The following is a 27,482-nucleotide window of genomic DNA, read 5'->3' as shown; positions in this document are numbered from 1 at the left end:
TGGCATTGATTCATCAGTCACAGCTATACAGTCATGATTAGGAAGGCAATGCCCTCCATGAATAAAGGAAATCTACTGCAGAGCTCATTCTTATCCGCAGGAAACATGACCCAACATATCAGCAGAAGCAGGACACACTGCGCATGCTCCAGCCAACAAAGGTACACCGGGTGATTGATGTCAGCACCGGACCAATGAAAGGACAGTGGGCGGAACAGGAGGTCGGTCCTCCAACCAATCAAAGTGAATGAAGGGCGGAGCTAAACTAAACCATGTGATCACCCTCGCGCGCGGTGCGGAGTCGCTGGAGTGAATGCTCGGGAAGTTATGGAGAGAAAGGGAACGGTAAGGAAGGAAATAAACAGGCAAACTGGAGAAAAACTATGTTGCTATGAGCGGAGAGGTTTTACAAACAAACTGTGCACGTCGGAAAACACAAATTTGAACGTCCCAGGCCCGTATTTGCAGTAAATGGGGAATTGCCTCAGCGGCTGCAGGCTTGAGTGAGCGCCGCCATCTTTATTCGGGACAACGATTCACTGGAGACGTGCGGAGCCGCCATCTTTGTAGGGGGCAAGATGCAGACAGGCGCATGTGCAGCCTTTCTCTGGTACAGAGTCATTGTGATGACAGCAGCCAATCCTGCTCTGATTCACCTCTGGGCTCCCTCAGGACCACTTTGTCAATGTCCAGCTTCCTCAGTCTCCAACCATGGGGGTATGTTTGGTCTGTTTAGTACTGTATTATTACTTTTATAGACCCTTTGTAAATGAGTTTTTCACTGTGGCCCAGCCCCTGACCATGTTCTGCTCTATCATTAGATTACTTTTTTCTTGAATATTTTTGACAGTCAAGAATTCTTTTTTCCAATAAGCAAGTGTATTTTCCTTCCATTTCTGACTATCAAATTCTGCACCATTTTCATTCCCTGTAACCCGTTTTGCATTCCCTGAACCATCAACTGTGTTTCTCCTTCCACAGAAACCAGTGATTAATGCCAAAGCCCTGTTGCCTGGGGAGAGGGTGATGCTTGACTTTATTGTACAGCTGCAGTTTGTGTGGTGAAGGTACTCCCACAACGTGGTTGGGTAAGAGACATTACAGATTATTCATTACAGCAACAGTGAATATTTGAAGATAATGTCCAAATCAAGAACTTCTTAGTTTTATCATCATGCTTATAATTTCACAAAAATACGATTGAGAACTTTAGATATAAGGCCAGATATAGAGATATTTGGTCAGGTGTCCAAAACAATTGCCAAAAAGCAGATTTTGAGGGATGTCTTAACGGTGGGAAGCAGACCTGTGAGGTTTTGTCTGCAAATTCCAGATCATGGTGCTTTGGCAACTGTAGAATCAGCCACACAGTTGAAGTAATGAATTAACAAGTCGTTGGGAGTTTCAAAGAAAATGGGTGGTCGAGGTCTCAAAGGATGTGTGGTGCAGGGAGCTAGGGATGATCACAGCCAGGAATCAAATCAAGAATGAGAATTTTAAATTGTTGTTGCTTATGAATAGGATCCTTTTGACAGATGAACATGTTTGGGGAGAAGTGAGCACGTGGGCTATAGAGCTTGCAATTTTTCTTGAGATTACAGGAAGGTTGAATTTGGGAGGCTGGCCAGGAGTGTGTTTGGATAATTAAGTCTGGAGGTAACACACAATGGATGAGAGTTTGAGTATATGAGCTGAGGTGAGGGTGGAATCAGCTAGAAATAGTGGTTGTGGAGTGGGACTGGGCTGTCACTGTCACCTCGCTTCTGGGATTCAGCTGGTTGTCAGCTTGTGAATCAGGCGGTACCACAATCGGGAGCTGAGTGGCCCTGGTGGAGCCTAAAATGAGTGTCGCTCAGCTGACTGTTGCTGAGCAGCTGGATGTGGCAACTGGGTGTGGCAGAACTGCAGAGCTCTGATCTGACCCATTGATTGTGGGATCACTTAGCTCTGTTGCTTGCTGCTGATGCTGATTGATTATGCAGATAGTCCTGCTTGGTAGCTTCACCAGGTTGGCACTTCATTTTTAGGTATGCCTGGTGCTGCTCATGGCATGCCGTCCTTTCCTGTCCATTTTGATGGGTGGGTGCCAAATGTACAAACCTATAAGATTACAGCTGGAGTACAGTTCTGCTGCTGTTATCCCACAGTGCCTCAGAGAGATCCGGTTTGAGTTCCTACGTCTGTCCCGTTTAGCACAGTGATAGTACCACTCAGAACAATGGAGGTTTTTCTCAACTTTAAGGTGAGACTTTGTCTCCAAAAAGACTGTGGAATGGTTGCTCTTACCGATACTGTCACGGACAGATGCATTTGCAGCTGGTAGATTCATACTGACAAGATCTAGTATGCTTTTCCATCTTGCTGGTTCCGTTACTGCCTGGTGCAAATCCTTGAGGACCCGACCAGCTCAATCAGTAATCCTGCTGCTGAGCTACTCTTGGTAGAGGACATTGAAATCCTGTACCTAGAGTAGGCTTGTCACCATTTTATTGCCTCAGTGCTTCCTCCAAGTGTTATTCAACATGGGGGAGCACTGATTCGTCAGCCGTGTGAGCACGGTACGTGGTAATCAGCAGGAGCCATGAGACTTCCTGGTGTCCAAAGTCAATGCTGAGTACTCCCAGCGCAAATGGTTCCTGTGTGTACACTACTGTGCCACTACCTCTGCCTGGTCTGTCCTGATGGTGGGACAGGACATATCCAGAGATTTCAGGAGAAAGTGAAGACTGCAGATGCTGGATCAGAGTCGAAAGTGTGGTGCTAGAAAAGCACAGCAGGTCAGGCTGATGAAGGGCTTAGGCTCGAAACATCGATTCTCCTGCTCCTCGGATGCTGCCTGACTTTTGCTTTTCCATCATCTCACACTCGATATCTAGGGATGGTAATGTTGGTGTCTGGCCATTATCTGTAAGGGATGACTCTGTGAGTATGACTATGTCAGGCTGTTCCTTGACTAGTCTGTGAGACAGCTCGCCACGTTTTGGCACAAAAAAAACCCAGATGTTAGTGAGCAGGATGTTGCAGAGTCGAGAGGGCTGATTCTGTGGTTGTATTTCCTAATGCCCTATTAGATGCCAAGTGGTCCATCCCGTATCATTCCTTTGTTGAGACTTTGCAGTGATTACTACACTGAGTAGCTTGTTGGGCGACTGTCAGGTTGTTAGGATTGTTTCTGCCATTGACAATAGTTCCATGGAGATCAGGAGATTCCTAATTCCAGTTATTCTTTTTCTTGAATTCCGATTCTATCACCTGCCGAGCTGGGATTCGAACAAGGACTTCAGTTGTACATTTTAATATTTTGGATAAAAGTTAAATACATTAGGTTTGTTCATAATTTTAAATATCACTAACCCTGGTTTTCTTTCTTTGTAAAACCCTGTCCGTTATCCTGTCTCCTCCATCCTTCCCTCCAACAAGAACAAGGAGCACATGGAGTTTCTCTGTCACTAAGACTGAGACAATCCGATCAGCTGCCTCTGCTGCTTCCCTCCCTCCCACTAGCCCACCGACACAAACTGCCTCACATGGTGTTCCTGATTTTTGTCCCAAACTTACATCTTTCTCCAGTCTCTTGTCAAGCCTTATCAGAACTCATCTTGATCTTTTACTAGTCTCGTTAAACTACAGACATTCCAACTCTGCTTCCTCCTCATCACTCCCCCTCACCAATTCACAGATATTGTTCCTTGTTCTGTCTGTCTGTCTTTTCTGGTTATATCCTTCTCATCCATTCTGCAAAAACAAACTAACATTTGACCTCACCGTCATTTGTAAATCCTGCTCCACCTCCACTCTCCTTTTCCTTTCTGAATTCCTTGTATTTGGTGTCCCTCAAGGATCTCTCCTTGGTCCCTCCTGTTTCTCACCTACATACTGCCAGGAGGTGACACCGTCCAAAAGCACAGTATTAGGTTTCACACGTGCATTGACGATGCCCAGCTCTCCCTCCCCACCATCCCTCTCCATTGCTCCACTGTTACTCAGTTACCAAACTGCTTACCACATTCCCACTACACGATTAACTGCAATTTCCTCCGATGAAACATTGTTACGAGTAAACCCATTACCTTCAGTTGCTGTTACAAATTCCTTTCCCTTCCTGCTGAGCCCCTCCCTCTCACTGGGTGCAGTCTGAGGTACAACTAGACTCTTCACAACATTGCTGTCATTCCAAGGTGGAAACTCCTAGAAACCCACATAGATTTCCACCTGAATTGACTGCTGACCTCCACAAGAGGTTATGTGTCCAGTCATCCTAGGCCAGGAGGAGGGGATGGCGCGAGTTTCTAACCTGAACTGACAGTGATGAATTTTATAAACTTGTATTCCAGGATACTACAGGTGGACATTCAGATGGGAATCTCAGTAACTGTAATGCCAAACCCTGACAGAATTACTCAAGTATTCAGGACCTGGATATTTGCATTGTGTGTGAGTATTGTATTCCATCTGAATCCCATTTGCTGCATTATAGTTCTCCTTCGGATCTTCCCAAACCTTTAATGTGTGTCTTGTAATCCTTGTATAATGAGCTGATGGGTGTAAGGTTTATTATTATAACGTGTAACTTTTCGAAACCCCTCCGTCACAGCTCCCCTCAATTGCCTCTGCTACAAGGAGAACACCTCAGTTTCCCCAAACCCCTGATTCCCCAATGTCTGTTTGCTCTCTATAAGGCCCACATCAGGATTGTGTTGGAACATTCTCCACTTGCCTACATCGGTGCAGCCACCAACAATATTTTAGAAAGTGGACATCCTCCAGGACAAAGCATTGTGCCTGAGTGGTGTCCCATCCACCACCTTCAGCATTCCCTCTCCCCACCCCAGAGACACAGTGGCATCACTGTGTAAAAGGTAAGGGCAGCATTGTCCTCCCAGACCATAGGGCTGCTCTCTCATTAGGGAGGAAACTGGAGACCCCGGAAGTAACCCATGCAGACACTGGGAGAATGTGCAAGTCCCACAGAGACAGTTGACCAAAGCTGGAATCGAACCTGGGGCCCTGGCAGCAGGGCTAATCACTGAGCCACTGTGCCACCCTAAAGTTGTAATTTGATTCACAACTACCACTTCCTCTGATCGTTCATTCCACACATAAACCATTGTCTGAACAAATATATAAAAAAAATCCCCGAACGCCTTTTTAAAGCCGTTCTGCTGTCACTTTAAAAGCTATGTACCCAGTCTGAATCGCGTCCCTTCCGGGAAAGGACACCTGCTGTTCACATTACTGATACCACCCCTCCATGATTTGAGAAATACCTAATAAGGTCACTCCTCAGCCTCCTGTGTGCCAGTGAAAGAAGTCGCAGCCTATCCAGCCTCTGCTTAGAATTCAAACTATCCATTTACATCAACATCCTGGTAAATCGCTTTTGAATCCGCTCCAACTACATAATGTCCTCCCGATATCAGCATGACCAGAATTGGACACAGAATTCCAGAAAAGGCCTCCCCAACATCCAAAATAACATCCCAACTCTTGTACTCAAAGGTCTGAGCAATGAATGCAAGTGTGCTAAGCACCTTCTTAACCACCCTGTCTCCATGTGACACAGACTTGAAAGACCCGAATCCCTCAGCCTCTTTGTTCACTACTCGAGGCCCTGTTTTTAATGAGTGTAAGTCTACCCTTGTTTGTTTTATCAAGATGTAATATTTTGCATTTATTCCAATCCAAAAATCCCAAAAAACCCCCGAGCATTAAAGACAGTAGGAGTATACTTAAGAGGGAAATCAGGAGGGCAAAAAGGGGGCATGAGATAGCTTTGGCAAATAGTTATCAATAATCCCAAGGGTGTTTATAAATACACTAAAAACAAAAGGGTAACTCGAGAGAGAATAGGGCTCCTCAAAGATCAGCAAGGTAGCCTACATGTGGAGCCACAGGAGATGGGAGAGATACTAACTGAATATTTTGCATCAGTGTTTACTGTGGAGAAGGACATGGGCAATATAGAATGTGGGGAAATAGATGTTGAATGTGTCCATCTTACAGAGGAGGACGTGCTGGGTGTCTTGTAACCCGTAAAGCTTGGTTAATCCCCAGCACCTGATCAGGTGTACCCTAGAACTCTGGGAAGCTGGGAATGTGATTGCTGGGCCTCTTGCAGAGATATTTTGTATCATCAATTATCACAGGTGAGTTGCCGAATGACTGGAGGTTGGTTAACATGGTGCCGTTATTTAAGAAAGGTGGTAAGGACAAGCCAGGGAACTATCAACCAGTGAGCCTGACATTGATGCTGGGCAAGTTGTTGGAGGGAATCCTGAGGGACAAGATGCCTGTGTATTCTGAAAAGCAAGGACTGTTTAGTGATAGTCAGCATGACTTTGTGCATGTCTCTCAAACTTGATTGAGTTATTTGAAGATGTATCGAAGAGGATTGATGAGGGCAGAGAGATGGACATGATCTATGGAATTCAGTAAGGCACTCGACAAGGTTCCCCATGGAAGACTGTTGAGCAAGGTTAGGTCTCATGGAATACAGGGAGAACTAGCCGTTTGGATACAGAACTGGCTCAAATGTAGAAGGCAGGGTGGAGGAGGGTTGTTTTTCAGATTGGAGGCATGCGACCAGTGAAGTGCCGTAAGGATCAGTGCTGGGTCCACTACTTTTCATTGTTTATATATATGATTTAGATATGAGCATAGGAGGTATAGTTAGTAAGTTTGCAGGTGACACCAAAATTGGAGGTGTAGTGGACAGCGAAGAGGGTTACCTCACATTACAACTAGATGTTGTTCAGATGGGTGAGAAGTGGCAGATAGAGTTTGATTCAGATAAATGTGACGTGCTGCATTTTAAAAAAGCAAATCTTAACAGGACTGATACAATTAGTGACAAATTCCTGGATAGTGTTGATGAACAAAGATATCTCACAGTGCAGGTTCATATTTCCTTGAACGTAGAGTTGCAGGTAGATAGGATACTGAAGAAAGTGTTTGGAATACATTCTTTTATTAATCAGAGCATTGAGTATAGAAGTTGGAAGGTCATGTACAGGACATTGGTTCGGCCTGTTTTGGAGCATTGTGTGCAATTCTGTTCTCCGTGAATCGGAAGGATGTTGTGAAACTTGAAAGGGTTCATAAAAGATTTACAAGGATATTGCCAGGGTTTGAGCTGCAGGAAGAGAGCAAAAAGGCTGGGGCTTTCTTTCCCTGGGGCATCAGAGACTGAGGGGTGACCTCCATAGAGGTCTATAAAATCACGAGTAGCATGGATAGGGTAAACAGGCAAGGTCTTTTCCCTGAGTAGGAGAGTCCAGAAATAGAGAGCATAGGTTGAGGGTGAGAGGGGAAAGATATAAAAGAGAACTAAGGAGCAACTTTTTCACACAGAGTGTGGTGCGTGTATGGAATAAGCTGCCAGAAGAAGTGGTGGAGGCTGACATTTATAGCATTTTAAAGGCATTTGGATACTTGACATGAATGGGAAAGATTTAGAGGGATATAACCCAGGTGCTGGAAAGAGGGATAAGATTAGATTCGGATATCTGGTCGGCATGGACAAATTTGACCGAAGGTTCTGTTTAGTGCTGTTCATCTGTGACTCACAGCTCAGTGGGTTTCGGTCTCTTCAAAGATAAATCTTAGTCTGTTTTATTTTAGTAAAGCTACAACATTCTGTAGGGCGGGTTTATTTCTTTAAATACACATCTTATGATACATTGATTAAGTTTAATATAAAATATTGGTACTAATTTATTCTAGAGTAGTGTTTTGTAAAGCTGTAAGACTATATGCCTTTTTCTGGGTCTGTGGACTGTTAAGGTGCAGAGATGGCCATTCGTACAGTGAGGTGCTCTTCCTGTTGGATGTAGGAGATTAACGAAAGTTTCAATGATCCTGATTGTCTGCAGGAAGTGAGGATGCAAATCCTGTAGGATTTCATGCATCAGATGGAACGATAGTGAAAGGTAATGAAGAATTTACAGGAGCCGGGGGGTGTGATAGGGAGCAGTTTCAGAAAGGTAGGAAAACTGCCTATCCAGTCAGGTAGATGGGTTTCCTCTTGGAGAGGGAGGAGTGGAGGGCAAGTAGTGCAGGAATCTCCTGTGGTTATTTCCATCTCAAACAAGTATCCTGTTTTGGAAAGCGTCGGGGGTCACACTCTCAGGGGAATATCGCACTGACAGCCAAGTTCCCAGTGTAATGGATCTAGTATAATGTGAGGTATATCAGGTTCCATGCGATCGATGGTGATAAGGGGCTCTCTAGTCTGCAGCACAGACTGCAGTTTCTGTAGCTAACAGTGATACATCAGAATAGGGTGGTGCCTCCCTACTGTCTGGGTGAAAGGTGGCTCCGAGGGTGCAGAATAGTGGGAGGTCTCTGTACATTGGTATCAATGACATCAGAGAAAAGGATGAAGTCCTGATGAGAGAATATAGCAAATGAGCCTGGAGGATAATAAGCAGGTCCTTGTGGGTAGTAATATCTGGATTACTCCCAGTGCCACATGCTAGTGAGAGTAGGAATAGCAGGGTAGAGCAGATGAATGCGTGGCCAAGGATCTGATAGAGGGGAGAAGGATTCACATTTTTGGTTCATTGCAATCTCTGCTGGGGTAGAATTGAGGTGCATAAGAAGGATGGATTACACCTGGATTGGAAGGTGTCTAATATCCAAGCAGGGAGATTTGCTAGTGCTACTCAGGAGGCATTAAACCAGTGAGGGTGTGGGGTAAACCTAAAGAGATAGTGAGAAAGGAGGGAAGTCTGAGGCTGGTACAGTTTAGAAGTTAGACAGGCAAGGGCAAGGCACAGAAGGAGGTAGGACTGACAAGGTACAATAGACAATAGGTGCAGGAATAGGCCATTCTGCCCTTTGAGTCAGCACCACCATTCATTATGATCATGGCTGATCGTCCACAATCAGTATCCTGTTCCTGTCTCATCTCTGTAACACTTGATTCCATTATCTTTAACAGCTCTATCCATCTCTTTCTTGAAAGTACCAGAGACTTGTCCTCCACTGCCTTCTGGGGCAGTGCATTCCATGTGCCCACTGGTCTCTGGGTGAAGATGTTTCTCCTCAACTCTGTTCTAAATGGCCTCTCCCTTATTTTTAAACTGTGACCTCTGGTCCTGGACTCACCCATCCGTGGAAATATGCTTCCTGCCTCCAAAGTGTCCAATCCTTTAATAATCTTGTAGGTCTCAATCAGATCCCCTCTCATTCTTCTAAACTCAAGCGTATACGAGTTCAGTCGCTCCAATCTTTCAACATATGATCATTCCACCATTCCGGGAATTGACCTCCTGAACCTACCGAACACTCCCTCAATAGCTACAATACTCTTCCTCAAATGTGGAGACCAAAACTGCACACAATACTCCAGGTGCAGTCTTACCAGGGCCCTGTACAGCTGCAGAAGGACCTCTTTGCTCCTATATTCAATTCCTCTTGTTATGAGGGTCAGCATGCAGCGAGATTTCTTTACTACCTGTTGTACCTGCATGCTTGCTTTTATTGACTGATGTACAAGAATACCTAGATCTCGTTGTACTTCCCCTTTACCAAACTTGACTCCTTTTAGATAGTAGAGGTAAATACAATGACTGCAGATGCTGGAAACCAGATTCTGGATTAGTGCTGCTGTCAGAGCACAGCAGTTCAGGCAGCATCCAAGGAGCAGCGACATCGACGTTTCGGGCAAAAGCCCATCATCAGGATGCTGCCTGAACTGCAACCACTAATTCAGAATCCTTTTAGATAGTAATCTGCCTTCCTGTTCTTGCCTCCAAAGTGGATAACCACACATTTATCCACTTTAAACTGCATCTGCTATGCATCCGTCCACTCACCTAGCCTGTCCAGGTTAACCTGTATTCTCATAACATCCTCCTCACATTTCACCCTGCCACTCAGCTTTGTGTCATCATCAAATTTGCTAATATTACTTTTAATATGTTCATCTATATTATTGATGTATATTGTAAACAGCTGTGGTCCCAGCACCAAACCTTGTGGTACCCCACTAGTCACTGCCTGCCATTCCGAAAGGAAGCGTTTATCACTACTCTTTGCTTCCTGTCAGCCAGCCAATTTTCAATCCAAGTCAGTATATTCCCCTTTGTAAATCCATGCTAACTCTGACGAATCCTATTGCTACTCTCCAAATGAGCCGTAATTTCATCTTTTATAATTGACTCCATCTTTTTCACCACTGACAGCAGGCTAACCAGTCTATAATTCCTTGTTTTCTCTCTCCCACCTTTCTTGAAAAGTGGGACAACATTAGCTACCCTCCAATCTGACTCTACATCTCCTGATTCTGTGTCTCCCCCTTCGCAAGGAGTTGAACGTCATCCTTCACCAACAGGGCCATCCCACCCCCTCTGCCCATCAGTCTATCCTTTTGATAGCACTGCACTGCATTTATTTCAATGCAAGAGGTTTGACAGGAAAAGCAGATGAGCTTAAGATATGGTTTTGAACATGGGACTGGGATATAGTGGCTATTATAGAAACGTGGCTTAGGTTGGACAGGACAGGTAGCTTAATGTTCCAGGGAATAGATGTAAGAGGAAGGACATAAAGGGGGATAAGAGAGAAGGTGGAATGTTGTTTTTGATTAGGGATAACATTATTGTTGTGCTTAGGGAGGAAATTTGTGGGAGTTCGCCGGGTAAAATTATTTGGGTGGAACTGGGAAATAAGAACAGGATGATCACCTTATTGAAGTTGTGTGTGTGGGTTTCGTCCGAGTGCTCTGGTTTCCTCCCACAGTCCAAAGATGTGCAGGTTGGGTGGATAATCCTGGCTGAATTGCCCATATTGTTCAGGGATGTGCAGGTTGGGTGGATTGGCCATGGGAAATTGCCTACAGTGTTCAGGGATGTGCAGGCTGGGTGGATTGGCCATGGGAAATGCAGCGTTACAGGGGTAAGATAGGAGGCTCTGAGGGTCAGTGTGGAGGTGATGGGCCGAATGGCCTGCTTCCACACTTGTGATTCTCTGACGATAATTCTACTAGTTTTAAAATAGTTGCAGAAAATAATTGACCAGATATAAAAGTTGGTGTTCAAAATTGGACAAAGGTGAATTTTGATGGTACAAGGCGAGAATTTTCAATATTTCTTTGCAACCCCCAGGTAAAGGGACGGCTGGAAAGTGGGAACATAAGAACAGAAGGAATAGGAGCAGGAGTAGGCCATCTGGCCCCTCCAGCCTGCACTGCCATTCAATAAGATCGGGGCTGATCTTTTCATGTCCTCAGCTCCACTTTCCTGCTCTCTCACCATAACCCTTAATTCCTTTCCTGTTTGCAAATCTATATTTTGCTTTAAAGACATTCAAGTTGATAACGTCAACTGCTACACTCAACAGGGAATTCCACAGATTCACAACCCTTTAGCTGAAGAAGTTCCTCCTCAACTCTGTCCTAAATCAGATATACCCCCTTATTTTGACGCTATGCTCTCTAGGTAGACCCCCCCCCCCGCCCCCGCCAATGGAACTCATCTCCCTGCTTCTAACTTATCTATTCCCTTCTTAATTTTATTTTTTCCAATACAACCTCCCATTCTTCTAAATTCCTACAAGTGTAGTCTCAGTCTATTCAGCCTCTCCACATACACCAAACCTCTCAACTCCCGACTCAAACTAGTGACCCTCCTCTATACTCCCCCCAGTGCCAGTACATCCTTGCTAATGTAATGGGACTAAACCTGTACACAGTACTCCAGGTATGGCCTCACCAGCGCCTTGTACAGCTGCAGCATAACCATCCCTCTAGCAATGAAGGACAATAGACCCTTCACCATCTCTTTTAGTCCCCTGGGATGCATTCCATCACGGCCAGGAGACCCATGTACTTTTGGGCTGTTATCTTTCCCAACACTACGTCTTTACTGAGAATGACTGTTTCCATGTCCTCATCTGCCATTGCCTCCATAGGCCTGTGAAAATGAGACAACAAGAGAACATAGACAGTATGTTCCTATTAAGGCCAAGTCTGGTAGGTGTAGAGAATACTGTGTGTCTAGAGAAATTGAGGGTCTAGTCAAAAAGGTGAATGAGGGAAATGGCAGGTACAGACAGCTGGGTTTGAGTGAATCCCTCGGAGTATAGGGGCAGTAGGAGTACACTTGAGGGAAAACAGGAGGGCAAAAAGGATACATGAGATAGCTTTGGGGGAAAGAGGTTTAACGACAATCCAAAGAGATTGTACAAAACACTAAGGACAAAAGAGTGACCAGGCAGAGAATAGGGACCCTCAAAGATCAACAAGACTGTCTGTAGAACCACAGAAGGTGGGAGAGATACTATCCGAGGATTTCATGTCAGCTTTTACTGAAAGAGGATATGGAAGCTAGAGACTTTGGTGAAATAAATAGTGATAACTTGACAACTATCCATATTACAGAGGAGGTTGTACTGGATGTCTTCTACATAAAGCTGAGTAAATCTGTGGGACCTGATCAGGTGTATCCCAAAACGTTGTGGGAAGTTAGGGACGTGAATGCTGGGCCCCTCGCTGAGATATTTTTTATCACCGGTAGCCACAGGTGAGGTGCTGCAAGACAGGCGCCATTATTTGAGAAAGGTGATGAGGAAAGGCCAGGGAACAATACACTGGTGAGCCTGGAGTTAGTGGCAGACAAGGTGTTGGAAGGAATTCTGAAGGTCAGGTTTATATGTAATTGGAAAGGCAAACAGTGATTAGGGATAGTCAGCATGGCTTTGTACATAAATCACTAACTTGGACTTCAGAAAGACATTCAAAAAGGTTCCACATAACAGACTGGTTAGCAAGTTAGACACCTTGGGATGCAGAGAGAACCAGCTATTTGGATACAAATTGGCTGGAAGGTTAGAGACGGAGGGTAGTGCTTTTCGGACTGGAGGCCTGTGATGAACAATATGGTGTAAGGATCGGTGCTGGGTCCACAGCTTTTCATCATTTATATCAAGGAGTTTGATGTGAATATATGAGATATAGTTGGTAGGTTTACAGCCGACATCAAAATTGGAGGCGCACTGGACAGCGAAGAAGTTTACCTCAGAGTACAATGGGACTTCAATCAAATGGGCTCGGGAGTGGCAGATAGAGTTTATTTCAGATAAATGTGAGGTGCTCCATTTTGGAAAAGCAAATGAGGGCAGGAATTATACACTTAATGGGAAGATCCTGGGGAGTGTTGCTGAACAAAGAGACCTTGGAGTGCAAGTTCATAGTTCCTTGAAAGTGGAATCATAGGCAGGGTAGTGAAGAAGGTGTTTGGTGTACTTGCCTTTACTGGTCAGTGCATTGAGTAGTGGAGTTGGGACGTCATTTTGTAGCTGCACAGCACATTGATTCAGTCACTTCTAGAATTTTGTTTTCAGTCCTGCTCTCCTTGCTATTGGAATGATATTGTGAAACCTGAAAGGGTTCGGAAAAGATCCGCAAAGATGTTGCCAGGGTTGAGGGTTTGAGCTATATAGGTAGAGGCTGAATAAGCTGGGGCTGTTTTCCCTGGAGCATTGGATACAATTGTGAGGGGCATGGATATGGTGAAATCCCAGGGTCTTATTCCCAGGATATGTGAGTCCAAAGCTTGGGGGCACAGGCTTCAGGTGTGAACGAAAAGATTTAAAAGGGATCGAAGGAGCAATGTTTCCAGCTGAACATGGTACGTGTATGGAATGAGCTGCCAGAGGAAGTGTGGAAGCTGGTACAATTACCCAATTATGCCTTTGAGATGTTGTATGTGATTAGCAAAAGTTTGAAAGGATATAGGCCAAGATGAGATTAATTTAGGATATCTGGTCGGCATGGACAAGTTTTGGATCGAAGGGTCTGTTTCTCTGCTGTACATCTTTATGACACTACTAAAATTAAGATGGGTTTCTCTTTTATGGAGAGTTAGCAGAAGATCAGATAATTCTCCTTGGAGCTGAGAAAGTTAGGCAGTGATTTCAACCAGGAGCAGATTTGTTTCCAGGATATGTAATTTACAGAGAGACAGAGGGAGAAATTATTAATGTCACAATTTTTAGTAACTGCCTTCAGGTAACTGGCAAATAATGCAGGTTAAAAATGTGAAGATTATTTTACTCACTAAGTTCTGAGCATCTGGAACAGTTTGACAGACAGCTGGATGCAGATTCAGTAGTTATTGTCAAAACAAATTTAGAATTTAACTTTTTTTAAGGAAGGATTTGGAGGGCTACAGACAAATGGGAGGTGAGTTGGGATAGACTGGCACCATCTCCAGAGGGGAAGAGTACAACTCCAATGTGCTGAATAGCCCCAAACCCTTGTGCTCTGTGTTACTGCCCCATTCACTGTGAATGATGAAGCTCATCTCAGGGCAGAGTCATCGAGACATACAACATGGAATTAGACCCTCTGGTCAAACTGGTCCATGCCGACCAGATATCCCAACCTAATCTAGTCCCTCTACACCCTTCCTATTCATTTACCCATCCATATGCCAAATGGTGTAATTATACCAGCCTCCACCACTTCCCTGAACAAAAGATTCCATACACGCACCAATCTCAGTGTGAAAAACGTTGCCTCTTGGGTCCTTTTTAAATCTTTCCCCTCTTACCTTAAACCTACGCCCTCTCGTTCTAGATTCCTCCACCCCAGGGAAAAGACCTTGTGTATTTTTCTCATCCATACTCATGATTTTATAAAGCTCTATGAGGTCACCCCTCAGCATCCGATGCTCTTGGAAGGAGCCCACTTGTCACAATGAGACCCGGGTGATTGACAGCAGCTTCAGACCAATAGGAGAATTGACGTGATCCTCCAGCCAATGGGAGTGAATTGGGGTGGGTCCAGCAGGCCAATACGTGGCCATGAGCTGTGCAGGCGCAGTGTCACGGTGAGGGGGGACCCGGAGAGTGTGAAAGGAGTGGGAGAGACTGCAAAGTCTGGGGAATAAATGGAGTTATTGTGGACTAGGAGGGTTTATAAACGCACAGTTTTAGGCTGCTAGACCTGAATTAGAAATTCCTGGTAAATTCTAACCAAAAGAGCTGCAGGATGCTGTAAATCTCCCACAATAAACAAAAGGTCCTGTTAGAGCTCAGCAGGTCTGGCAGCATCTGTGAAGAGAAATCAGAGTGAACATTTTGGTTCCTCTGACCCTTTCTCAGAACTGATGTTACTGAAAAGAAATGTCGGTTTATATGCAGAAGGTAGGGGTTAAGGAGTAAATGATAAGTGATGATAGATTCCAAAGAAAGAGATGGGAAGAATTGGACAAAGAAGTGGATAACGATCTGGCTGGGGGAGGGTGAATAGCTGTTTCTGGGGAGTATTAGTGGCTAACCGTAGGTAATGTGTAATGGCAGGCTGTGAGAACAAGGCCTGGTGTGTGGGTTAAGAGGCTAGGGCGATAGGACACTGGAAGTTCAGGACCTAAAATTATTGAATTTGATACTGGGGCTAGAGGTGTGCAGGGTCCCCAAGTAGAAGATGAGCTGTTGTTCTTCCAGCTTGCGTTAAAGTGTGGCACTGGAAAAGCACAGCAGGTCAGGCAGCATCTCAGGAGCAAGAGAATTCATGCTTTGGACATAATCCTGGCATTCCTGATGAAAGGACTGAGAGGGGGCTGGATTGTGGGGGGGGGAGTAGTAAGAGGGCTGAGAGATAGATAAGAGGGATGTGTAGGGATGGTGGGAAGGGAGCTAGGAAGGCAATAGGTAGATGTAGGTGGAGGGTAATGGAGAGAGAGTGGAGTGGATAATTGGAAAGGAAGATGGACAGGTGGGACCGTTCAAGAGGGTGGTGTCGAGTTGGAGGGTTGGATCTGGGATAAGGTAGGGGAGGGGAGATGAGAAAACCTTGATTCTCTGGTTATAGGAAGGTGAGGTTTTCTTCCTCCAGGCGTTGGGTGGCTGGGATTTGCTGGTGGAGGTGGCCCAGGACTTGCATGTCCTTGGCGGAGTGGGTGGGGAAGTTGAAGTGGTTGGCCACAGGATGGTGGGGTTGGTTGGTGCATGTGTCCTAGAAATGTTCCCTGAAACATTCTGCAAGTTGGTGTCCTGACTCCCCAGTGGAGAGGAGACCACATCGAAAGCAAAGGCCATAATAGGTGAGGTGTTTGGATGTGCTGGAAAATCTCTGCTGGATATGGAACGGTCCTTTGGAAGTGAGGGGGAGGTGTGGGCACAGGTTTTACACCTCTTGCATTGGCAAGTGAAGGGGCTGGAGTGGAGGGTGGGTTAGTTGGGAGCATGGATCTGACTAGGAATTCACAGGGAATGGTCTCTGGGGAATGCTGAAAGAAATGGAGCGGGAAATATATCTCCGGTGGGATCTGATTGTAGGTGGTGGAAATGGCGGAGGATGATGCGTTGTATCTGGGTGGAAGGTGAGGACGGGGGTGTTGTATCCTTGTTGCAGTTGGAGAGGTGGGGTTGAATGGCAGAGATGTGGGAAGTGGTGGAGATAGACTGGAGAGTATTGTTGACCACATGGGAGGGGAAATTGCAGTCCTTGAAATACGGGGCGTTTTGGTATGTTCCGGAGTGTTCTGCCAGCTTGCATCAAGCTTCACTGGAACACTGCTGAAACCATGAGACAGAGCTGTTGTCCAGGGAACAGACTCGTGTGTTAAAGTGACAGGCTTCTGGAAGCTGAGGGTCTGTTTTGCAGCAGAACGTACAACATCAGCTGCCATTTCCAGCACCTCCACTGAGATGCTGCCAGACACAGGTCCCTGTCCCCTCCATTAACAGACGTGCACCCTCCCAGCCAGATTGTTATTCACTCCATTGTCTTTCCAAATGTTCCTGCCTCTCTTTGGGCTCTGTCCCCTCCTATTATTTACTGTTTATCCCCTATCTCCTGCAGTCCAAAGATATGCAGGTTAGGTGAATTGGCTCAGCTAAATTTCCCGTAATGTTTAGGGATGAAAAGATTAGGTGCATTAGTCGAGGAAGTGTAGAATAATAGGGTCGGGGAATGGGTTTGGTTGAGAAACTCTTCAGAGGGTGGGTGTGGACTTGTTGGGCCGAATGGCCTGTTGCCACACTGTAGGGATTCTAATTTTCCCAGCTGCTGTCGGTTCTGAGGGAGGGTCACTGGAACTAGAATGACCCTTGGTGTGTGCGGGCGGAGGAAACGGGAAAGGGGAGTTGGATCCAGTTTAGACTGGGAGGGTTTAATTACACTGTACAGGTAGTTAGGCCTGAATTAGAAATTCTTGGTCCCACATTTACAGCAAATGGGGAAATGGCTGTGGCCCTCGGGGAGTGATAGGTCCTGGGTTATGGCCGCCATCTTAATTGGGGGCACGGTACAGCGAGGCGCATGGACATGTCCTCTTCCTGGGTGGGGGAGGGGTGATTTGAAGAGGGGCATTTACGCACCAAACATATACCAAGAGAAGTGTTTGCCTTCACTATTCATCTTGCATCGACTGTGAGCTTTGTTTTGTGAATTCATTTGGTAGGTTATTAATTGAGACAGGGATCTCAAACGCCATTTTCTATCGGCAGCAGGGTCATCAGGATCTGAATACCATTGACATTTAACTGTGGAAGGAGAAATTTGTGTCTGTTCTGTCTGTGGGAAAGTATCTTTGTTTTTCGAGCAAAAAGCAGAAAGATATTCAAATTTGTGGTTGCATCACCCTTGGGGTTTGTGTTCAATTCTGGGCCCTGCAGCTGTGGAAGGAGGTATTGGCCTGAGAGGGAGCACAGATTTATCCAAATTACACCTCGTCTCTTTGTAGGAAATGTCAGGTTTTGTTCCAATCACCCACTTCATGATGTTAACATGTAAACTCCTTATTTTCAATTCACTGCAAACTTCTCATTAAAATTCCTTATGGTCTCAAATTCAAGCACCATTTCGGGTGGAATGTTCCAGGTTTTGACAACTGTCTGTTCATTCAGAAACTGCTGAGGTCCATGTTGACTCTGGGGCTACAAAGGGTTGAATTGAAAGATGAGATGCTGTCCCTGAGCTCCCATTGAGAGGCATTGGAACAGTACAGGAGGCTGAGGGCAGTGTAGGTGTGAGCAGACAATGAAAATGACAAGGATGTACTCTCAGGGCTGCTTGGCTCAATGTGTGTTTTGGAGTTGGGTGTAAACAGAGCGAGGGGAGACAGGAAGAAGGTGAACCTCAGCTTCAGTTTTACTTCAGGCCATTTAGCAATTCAAATGGCCCCAATGGGAACAGCCAGTTTGTAAGTGAAACCTGCCGAGTTTTTTTTTAAACAGTTTTTAAAAGTATATAATGTCAGCTTAAGTAAAGATTGGGGCTTTTGCTTGTAATGGCAATGTTTGAAATGTAGGAAGGTTTCTCGCTCATTTAAATTCTCTTAATAGGAGTAACCAGCTGATTCTAGAGACACATTGTTATAGGAGACCTCAGACCCGTGGTGTACTGCTCTTGTACAATATGGGACATAAGGGATGCTTCCAGTGTCCGTGACGGCTGTGTGTGCAGGAAGTGTGCCCATCTGCAGCTACTGGGAAACTGCTTTTCCGACCTGGAGCTGAGAGTGGACTCACTGTGGAGCAATACTGAGAATGTTATGGACAGCACGGTTAGTGAGTTAGTCACACTGTAGGTGAGGGTTACACAGACAGAAAGGGAATGGGTGACCATCAGATCAACTAAAAGGCTCAGGAAGGAAGTGCAGGACTCCCCAGTGATCATTCCCCTTCTCAAACAGATATTGTGCACCGCTTGGGATTCTATAAGGGGGGGATAGGTGGGGTGGCCTCTCAGGGGAAATCAGCAACAGCCAGGTTCATGACCCCACAGATAGCTCCGCTGCCCAGAACGGGAGGAAGGAGAATGGCAGAGCGATAGTGACAGGGGATCCAGTAGCCAGGGTCAGAGACAGGCGCATCTGTGGTCACAGACATGAATCCAAGACTGTGGAATTGAACCCAGGTACATTTATTGATAAGTGCACAGACTAATAAAGGTCAACGTCCCAAATGCAACCTTCAGCACTTGATCACCCTGAAGCTCTACTTTCCAGTGACTGTGTACTTGTTCTGAGCCCTTCCGAGGATTGAAGGGGATGGGGAAAAAACAGAAACAGAGTTGTGTTGTAGATCTACAAACTAACCGTCACCCTCCTCTCTTGGTCTCCCCCCTCTGTCTCCCACCTCCCATCGTACCTCCTCCCCACCGCAGGGAAAAAAACCTAATGTACTTACCCTATCCATGCCCCTGCTGATTTTATAAACCTCTATAAGGTCACCCATCAGCCTCTGACGCTCCAGGGAAAACAGTGTATTCAGCGTCTCCCTGGAGCTCAAATCCTCCAACCCTGGCAACATGCTTGTAATACTTTTCTGACCCCTTTCAAGTTTCACAATATTGTTTTGATAGGAAGGAGACCAGAATTGCACACAATATTCCAAGCGTGATCTAACCAATGTCCAGTACAGCCGCAATATGACTTCTCAACTCCTATACTCAGTGCTCTGACCAATAAAGGAAAGTATATTAAACACCCTCTTCACTATCCTATCTACCTGCGATTCTGCTTTCAAGGAGCTATGAACCTGCACTCCAAGGTCTTTTTGTTCAGCAGCACTCCCGAGGACCTTACCATTAAGTCTATACACCCTGCTAATATTAGCTTTCCCAAAATGCAGCACCTCACACTTATCTAAATTAAATTCAGCAGTCCTCAGCACATTCAACCAACTGATCAAGATCCCATTGTAATCTGAGGTAATCCTCTTCACTGTCCACTACACCTCCAATTTTGGTGTCATCTTACTAAAAAATACTTCCTATGTTCACATCCAAATCCAGCACCGATCCTTTGTGACACCCCACTGGTCACAGATCTCCAATCTGAAAAGCAACCTTCCACCACCACCCTCTGTCTTCTACCTTTGAGCCAGTTCTGTATCCAAATGGCTAGTTCTCTCTGTATTCCATGAGATCTAACCTTGCTGACCAGTCTCCCATGGGGAACCTTGTTGAACCCCTTACTGAAGACCATGTAGATCATTTCCACCGCTTTGCACTCATCAATCCTCTTTGTTACTTCAAAAAAAAATTGACTAGTTCATGAGAGGTGATTTCTCATACAAAAGCCATTATTAATATCCAGGACTTAACTCTGTACATTGGGGTCTGTGTCACCCAGTTATGGGTGTTAATATTCTGGGTAATGTTCACGTAATGTTCACACTAGTGACTGTGTATTGAGTCTTGTTAGTATCACCAACACAGGAGAGTTCCTTTGGAAAGGCAGTCCCTATATCCCTGCCCCTTCCCATCTGCTCTGTCTCCTCCATCCCCACCGTAGACAGTAAGTGGGAGGAGCTCATGGAGTTTCCATGTGAGTGAGATGGAGAACATCTTCCCTTCTTTCCACTAGCCCACCAAGAAATGGTGGTAGTGTCCTTACCTCTGGACCAGGAGGATCGGGTTGAGAGTTTGGTAACAGCGGCTTTGAAGAGGCTGATTAGAAAACCTGCCCAAGCCACCAAACCATACTGATCCCAGCTGTCCCTGCCTGAACCTTCCTGTAGTTTCTCTCCTGTCAGACTCTCCCATTGCTCAGTTTGTCCAGGATCCCCTCCTGCTGCTGCACTAATCCTGTCCCTCACTGACATGTCCATCCCCCAGTGTTCTACACATTCATTCATTGTTTACAATCCCATTATCCCAGTCCTCCAGCCCCGCCCCCTGCACCCTATTGGGCAGTAGCTGCTGTCAATCACCCAGGCTCCTGTGATCTGGAGGCACAGTGCTGGGCAATTGTTGGTGTATGTGCAGGGTGGGCCAGTGCCAGGGAGAGAGGCTGTGGGTATGTGGGATTAATCTGTCATTGGCAGCTCACTCCCTTCCTCCCTCTGAGAACAGGACCCAGGGGAATGGCCCCTCCCCTGGTATCGTGACAAGTGGTCGGCGTATCAGTGGGGGAGCATTTTGCAGAAAGTTATCAGAACTCGGGTGAAGATTCAGGAATGTTACGGAAAGGAACATTCGTTTTCGTTCATTTTCTTTCAAACAGATATGATTTTGGCCAGGGTGTGCGGGATGGTTCTCATCAGAGGATCCGAGTAGGGGAAATAAATAGGAGGTTCCAGATTGGGGGGAAAAAATCAGTGTCCTGTCCCAGAAGGAAACCCTGGGAGGTGTGGGGAGGATTCACCAACACCCAGCAGGCTCCTAGTCAGACCCATTGATTTGATTTGATTAGATTAGACTTCCTACAGTGTGGAAACAGGCCCTTCAGCCCAACCAGTCCACACCGACCCTTGGAAGAGTAACCCACTCAGATCCATTTCCCTCTGACTAATGCATCTAACGCTATGGGCAATTTAGCACGGCTGATTCACCTGACCTGTGCATCTTTGGACTCTGGGAGGAAACCGGAGCACGCGGAGGAAATCCACGCAGACATGGGGAGAATGTGTAACCTCCACACAGTCACCTAAGGCTGGAATCAAATCCAGGTCCCTGACGGTGTGAGTCAGCAATGCTAACCATTGAGCCACCTCTGCTTAAAGTCTGCTTCTCCTATTAACCTCCCCACGTCCCAGTTGGCTGAATCTATATTCCTTACATCAGAAAACAGGTTGTGGAAGCAGGTGTCTCAGTAAAACCCAGTGACGGCCCACATGTACTGTGTGTCTGAATGGGGATCGCATACACAACACACTCCAGTCCACACTTTTTATTGACTTTGCAGAGACAGGGCTCCAGTGGCTTCGTGGGGACTACAACTCCTACAATGCCTGAGGCAGGGACACACGTGTGTGGGGAAACCCCGCACTGTACATGTACAGAATGTGGGCGGGTTTTGGAGCATGTGCTTTGGATAAGTATACTTTGCAGAAAGTATTTCACACTGTGATTGGCTGGAGGAGGAATGCATCTGCTTATAGTATTGATCTGTTTTGGGGTCAAAGTGTCACTACACCCATGAAGGACCACTCTCCATCACCAATTCATTGTAATGCTGGGAATCAACTAATGGGAAACAAAGAAGGATCTGACCCATTCTCCCAGACTGAAGGTTCCCCTTTTGTCCAGGATCTGCCACCTCCCTTTCTATTTCCTTTTGTTTCATTCTGCTGTTACATTATTGACTTGCAGCAACTGAAGGGAAAGGATGTGAACCCAGAAAGGGTGCAGCGTCTAACCAGGGATGGGAAGTGGTGGCATGGATCTGTTTATCAGGAACTCCATGAGAATGGGAAAGATGTACACTAGTGGGCAGCAGAGTCAGAACAGTGGGAGAGAGTAAGTGGGCTGGAGGGTTACAGCTTTTGGGGAAGAAATTAGAAAAAAGATATTCCAGAGGAACTAGAATTGTCTGTTTTGAATTTCTAATCTGTATATATTCCTTTATACAGGATGCTAGATGGTGAAGATTTGCAGACTGAAATCTCAAAATCATGTGTAGGTCGTGATTAAGTTAACCAGCATTTGAAGAACCAAAGATAGAGAATCACTCGGCCAAAATCCTGCAACACTCTCCCTCCCAGCATTGTCGGTCTCTCTGCACCAAATGGACTGTGAATTGTACAAGACAGCAGCTCACTACTATCTTCTCAAGGGTAACTAGAGATGGGGACTAAATGCTGGCTGAGCCAGTGATACCCATATCCTGGAAATGGTTTCTATCTCTAGTGGCTGAAACCCAGTTGATGTTACTGCAGGATGATGAGGGATGCTGAGTGCATCCTCCAAGAGGCAGCACCATCACATTACTCCTGCCTACACCCACACAGTAACACAACAATGCCACTGGTACAAAAGGCAGTGAAGCCCAAGGAGGACTTAGATATAGTTCTTCGAGGTAAAGTCATAAAAGGGGATTGGAACACAGCAGGAACAGGAGACTGAGCTGGATGGTCAGCTGTTTCCCATTGAATGGTGGAGCAGGATTGAAAGGCTGAATGGTCTCCTGCTGCTATCTCCCAGGTATGTATGTAGCCATGGAGCCTGGGTAGGAAGAAGTGGGCAGGGATTCTCCAGGAGATTGCAGTTCCACATCAGTTTTCAGTGAGGGATGGTTTGATGGATTTAATTAAACATTTATCTTAAGACCAAAATTTAAAAACCTTGTGTTAAAAATGTTGTAATTTTTTTTTGTACAGTAAATAAAATTAAAGAAAATAACGTAAACTGTTTATAACACTTTTAAAACTTTCAACCTCTAAAACAAAATTCTGTCTATTCCCGGACACCATCACTTTCCAGCTACTCAAACTCCAGGGAAATATTCCCTCCCTGTCTGAACCTTTGGTTTGATTTAACCGCTTTTCAGTTCTCGGTCTGTGAGCTGTGAAGAGTTCTTTTTCCCCATTTCTCCGACCCAAAAATGTTATCACAGCAACCTTCCCACCATCAACATCATCATTACGCCATTTAGCTTTTGGTTAACATATCGCGGCACGGTGGCACAGTGGTTAGCACTGCTGCTTCACAGCAACAGAGACCTGGGTTCAATTCCCGCCTCAGGCGACTGTCTGTGTGGAGTTTGCACATTCTCCGTGTGTCTGCGTGGGTTTCCTCCGGGTGCTCCGGTTTCCTCCCACAACCCAAAGATGTGCGGGTCAGGTGAATTGGCCATGCTAAATTGCCCATAGTGTTAGGTAAGGGGTAAATGTAGGGGTATGGGTGGGTTGCGCTTCGGCGGGTCGGTGTGGACTTGTTGGGCCGAAGGGCCTGTTTCCACACTGTAAGTAATCTAAATATTATCACCAGTAGTGCAAAAGTGAGGACTGCAGATGCTGGAAACCAGAGCATAGATTAGAGTGGTGCTGGAAAAGGGCTTTTGCCAAGACGTTGATTTTCCGGCTCCTCGGATCCTGCCTGACCTGTGCTTTTCCAGCACCACTCTAACCTAGACATATAATCACCAGCAGTAAACCATTTGTGTAACCGATTGAATATTTCCAAACCAAGCCCATTCCGGGCCAAGCAAACCATTACAAGTGACCGAGTGAGAAGGGACTAAATCAAAGTAGAGTTGTGGGTGGTATAAAGCACTGTATCCACTGTGGTGCCCACCTCTATCTAAAGGCATCGAGAGCATTGATGCACCCCACATGCTCCTTCTCCAAGGACACCCTGCTGTGTAGCCTTTATCCTCAATCATAGAATAGAATCCCTTCAGGTGGAAGGAGAGCATTGGCCCATCAAACCGCACCGCCCATCCGACGAACATCACGCCCAGAGCACTCTATCACTGTAACACTGCATTCCCCATGGCTGATCCACCTCGTCTGCACAATCCTGGATCCTGTGGACAATTTAGCACAACTGATCCACCTAAACTGCACATCTTTGGACTGTGGGAGGAAACCAGAGCACCTGGAGGGGACCCACACTATCCTGGGGAGAATGTGGGGACTCCACACAGGCCATTGACCAAGACTGGACTCCAACCTTGTACCTGATGCTGTGAAGCAGCAGTGCTACAGTCACAATTTAAATCAAAACAGATGATCCGTGTTTATTGTCACATTGCTGTTTGTGGAGACTTACTGCCCAGAGAGACACCCCGAGGTTCAGAATATGGCAATGTAAGTTCAGTCAACTCCAGCCCAGTTAATGTGGATAACAACAACATCAATACTCCAACAGTGTCATCATGTACAAGGTCCCCTCCTGACTCGGATGGACAGTAACATCAGAATCAGAGTCCTGCAGTCCACACGGAGCAGGTGGATGACCACTTCCCTGTGAGCACTCACTGGTCTCTCAATCGTGTCGAAGACGCAGCAAATCCCTTGTCACACAGAGAATTGAACAGCTGCGACCCAGTGTGAACCTGCTGGGGTCTCGGGGTCAGGAAGAATCACTGAATCCCTTCTCCCACACTGAGCATCTGAATGGCTTCTCCCTGTGTGGGCTCACTGGGGACTCTACAGGTGCTGCATTCAAGTGAATATCTGGGAACAAGTGAATGACCTTTCCCCAGAGTGAGCTCACTGGTGTTTAAGCAGATCAGAGGAGTGAGTGAATGCTTTCCCACAGACTGAGCAGGTGAATGGCCTCTCCCCAGTGGGAATGCACTGATGTCTCCGCTGGTGAGAGATGTGAATGAATCCTTTTTCACACATGGAGCAGGTGAAGGGTCTAAACCCACTGTGCCATCTCTGGTGCCTCAGCAGATTGTAAGATCGAGTAAATCCCTTCCCATATGTGGGGCAGGTGAACGGCCTCTCTTCAGCGTGACTTTGTCAGTGTGTGACCCACAGGGAGGGGTAAGTGAATTCCTAATTCTGTTTGAGTACGTCCTCCTGTTTCTCTCAGTTGTTATTGACAATCTCATTCCCCTCGCACCAGAACCTGTTCCAGTGTTACAGAACCAGCAGAATGGTCAGCTACAGCTGGTCACCTGACTGATCACTGGACACAAACGGTTCACCCTCCACGGATGCAGCCAGACCTACAGAATTTTTCCAGCAATTTGTGATTTTGTTTCTGATTTCCCAGCATTTGCAAATATTTAGTTTTGCAATATTCATTTGTGTGTTGCAGAGGAGTTTATTGATGAAATTAGAGGGTTTTGAAAGTTGTACGTTAGGTCACACATCAGCTCTGATCATCATGAATGGCAGAGCAGAGTTGAGGGGCTGAATGGCCTCCTCCTGTTCCAATGAAAGTTATCCATTGGCAACTTGTGGTAACATTTCCCCTCACTGCGCACTTCACCTCCATGTCGAACACACTGTTACTGACTGAACAAACCTCCTGTGTTTGAATTAAACTTGCTCATGTTCAGTGGTTTCATCTCCTGCCACGCGACTTTAACTCTCATCATGGAATGCTGTCTTGTATTACTGCGGGAATGCTCACAAGGACTAATCCTGGAGTCTGTATCCCCTGGGATCCACAATTACCATTTATTTCCTTCTTCCTCTTTCATTCTGGCTATTAAACTCTCAGTTTCAATCCTTTCTCCTGTCATGCTCTTCAACATGCCCATGTGGGTGGACTGCAGGCAGCTGGGTTCTGGATCAGTGGTGCTGGAAGAGCACTGCACTTCAGGCAGCATCCAACGAGCAGCGAAATCTATGTTTCGGGCAAAAGCCCTTCATCAGGAATAAAAGGGGCAGCTGGGATTTAATGAAGGGAAGTGGAGAATAGGTGGAAGTACGAAGAGAGGTGACAGCAAAGACAGTAACTTTCTGATTTTTTTTCTGACATTTGTAGTTAAAGTCTGATGACGCTAGTCACTTTTCAAATTGGACTGGAGATTAATATTCTGGAGAAGTGTCAAATAAATCACATTTTTTCACATTCTGCAGACCTTAGTCCATAACCCTGCATGTTCCAGCATTTCAGTTACATCCATGTAACCTACCGGTGGGACAGGACATATAGGGATGGTGACGGTGGTGTCTAGGACATTGTAAGCTTTGATTCTGTGTGTATGACTGTGTCAGTTTGTTGCTTGACCAGTCTGCGTTCCAGCTCACCCAATAAGATGTTGGCAGGGTGAGACACTACATTTGGAGCTCCTCTGCTCGCCAGTTCCTTTCCTTTCTGCATTTTAAACATTTCTTTCTCTCTCACTCTCCCCTTTGCAGACTCTGACACAAGTGTCTCAACATTGAATCATGAAAATTTTAAAAAACATGTCTCAACATGAACACCAATGGAGAAAAATATATTATTCTTGCATCAACTGCATTTTTAAACAAAAACAATCCTGTTCAATAAACACTGTCTCATGTTTTCCTTCAATTCTATCAAGCGAGCAATTATATTTTGTCCCTCAGTTTACCGATCTTAATAAATATTCAATCAATTTCAGAGCAACATGCTTACAAAGTATTGAACCAATTTATCTGTTGAGGTTTTAGCATTAGTTATTAAGTCATTACCATTATAATAATTGCATAATAATTGGTCTGGGTAACAAGTATACTGAGGTTCACCATTTAATTTATTGACTGTTTGCAAAATGATACGGCATATCCTTTTTCAGGATTCTAACAGTAATTATTAAGGAATTTGTATGACAATAATTATTATATGGTATAGTTTAGTCTTGCTAACAACTACAGTGAAGTTTATATTTGAATTTAATCCAATCTTCCCTAGTACCTATACAGTAATATAAAAATCCATTTTATTTCCAATCAACACACCTACAAAATAATCCATTATTTATGATGCAATACGCACTGTTAAAAATATGACTTTTGCTCATTTGAATGATCTGTGTAATCCCAGCCTTATAAATTTAGAAAAACCTAATTACTTTTCCCTGCAACAATTCCTGTTCATTTTTGCAGATAGCACAGTCAAATAGCAAGATGAAATTTATCATTATTCGTAAGTATGCTGATACAATTTTGTAAATCTGTATGTTGCTAATGTATACATGTTCATTTCCGTCCATAGAATATAGAGCAGTACAGTAATGTACATGATGTTGTTCCGACATTTTATCCTATGCTAAGATCAAATTAACCAACATGATTTAATATCATTCATGTGCCTATCCAAGAGTCGCTTAGATATCTCTGATGAATCTGAATCTACTAACACCACTGTCAGTGCACCC

General features: G+C 45.4%; 1 long non-coding RNA gene across 2 annotated transcripts; it reads left to right on the top strand.

Moving 5' to 3' along the window:
• The first annotated feature begins 291 nt into the window (after positions 1–291).
• Positions 292–23,083, top strand: LOC132836762 (uncharacterized). Of its 2 annotated transcripts, none has more exons than XR_009647393.1 (4): positions 292–345; positions 982–1,088; positions 4,335–4,434; positions 22,309–23,083. It is a non-coding gene; the product is annotated as an uncharacterized LOC132836762 (long non-coding RNA). The 2 variants fall into 2 exon arrangements; XR_009647394.1 differs by lacking the exon at positions 292–345 and adding an exon at positions 597–717.
• Positions 23,084–27,482: the final 4,399 nt, after the last annotated feature.

This window comes from Hemiscyllium ocellatum, chromosome 47 (genome assembly GCF_020745735.1).
Source record: "Hemiscyllium ocellatum isolate sHemOce1 chromosome 47, sHemOce1.pat.X.cur, whole genome shotgun sequence".
Taxonomy (NCBI): Eukaryota; Metazoa; Chordata; class Chondrichthyes; order Orectolobiformes; family Hemiscylliidae; genus Hemiscyllium; species Hemiscyllium ocellatum.
Note: the sequence above shows the minus strand (reverse complement) of the source record. Positions and strands in the feature narration are given on the sequence as shown.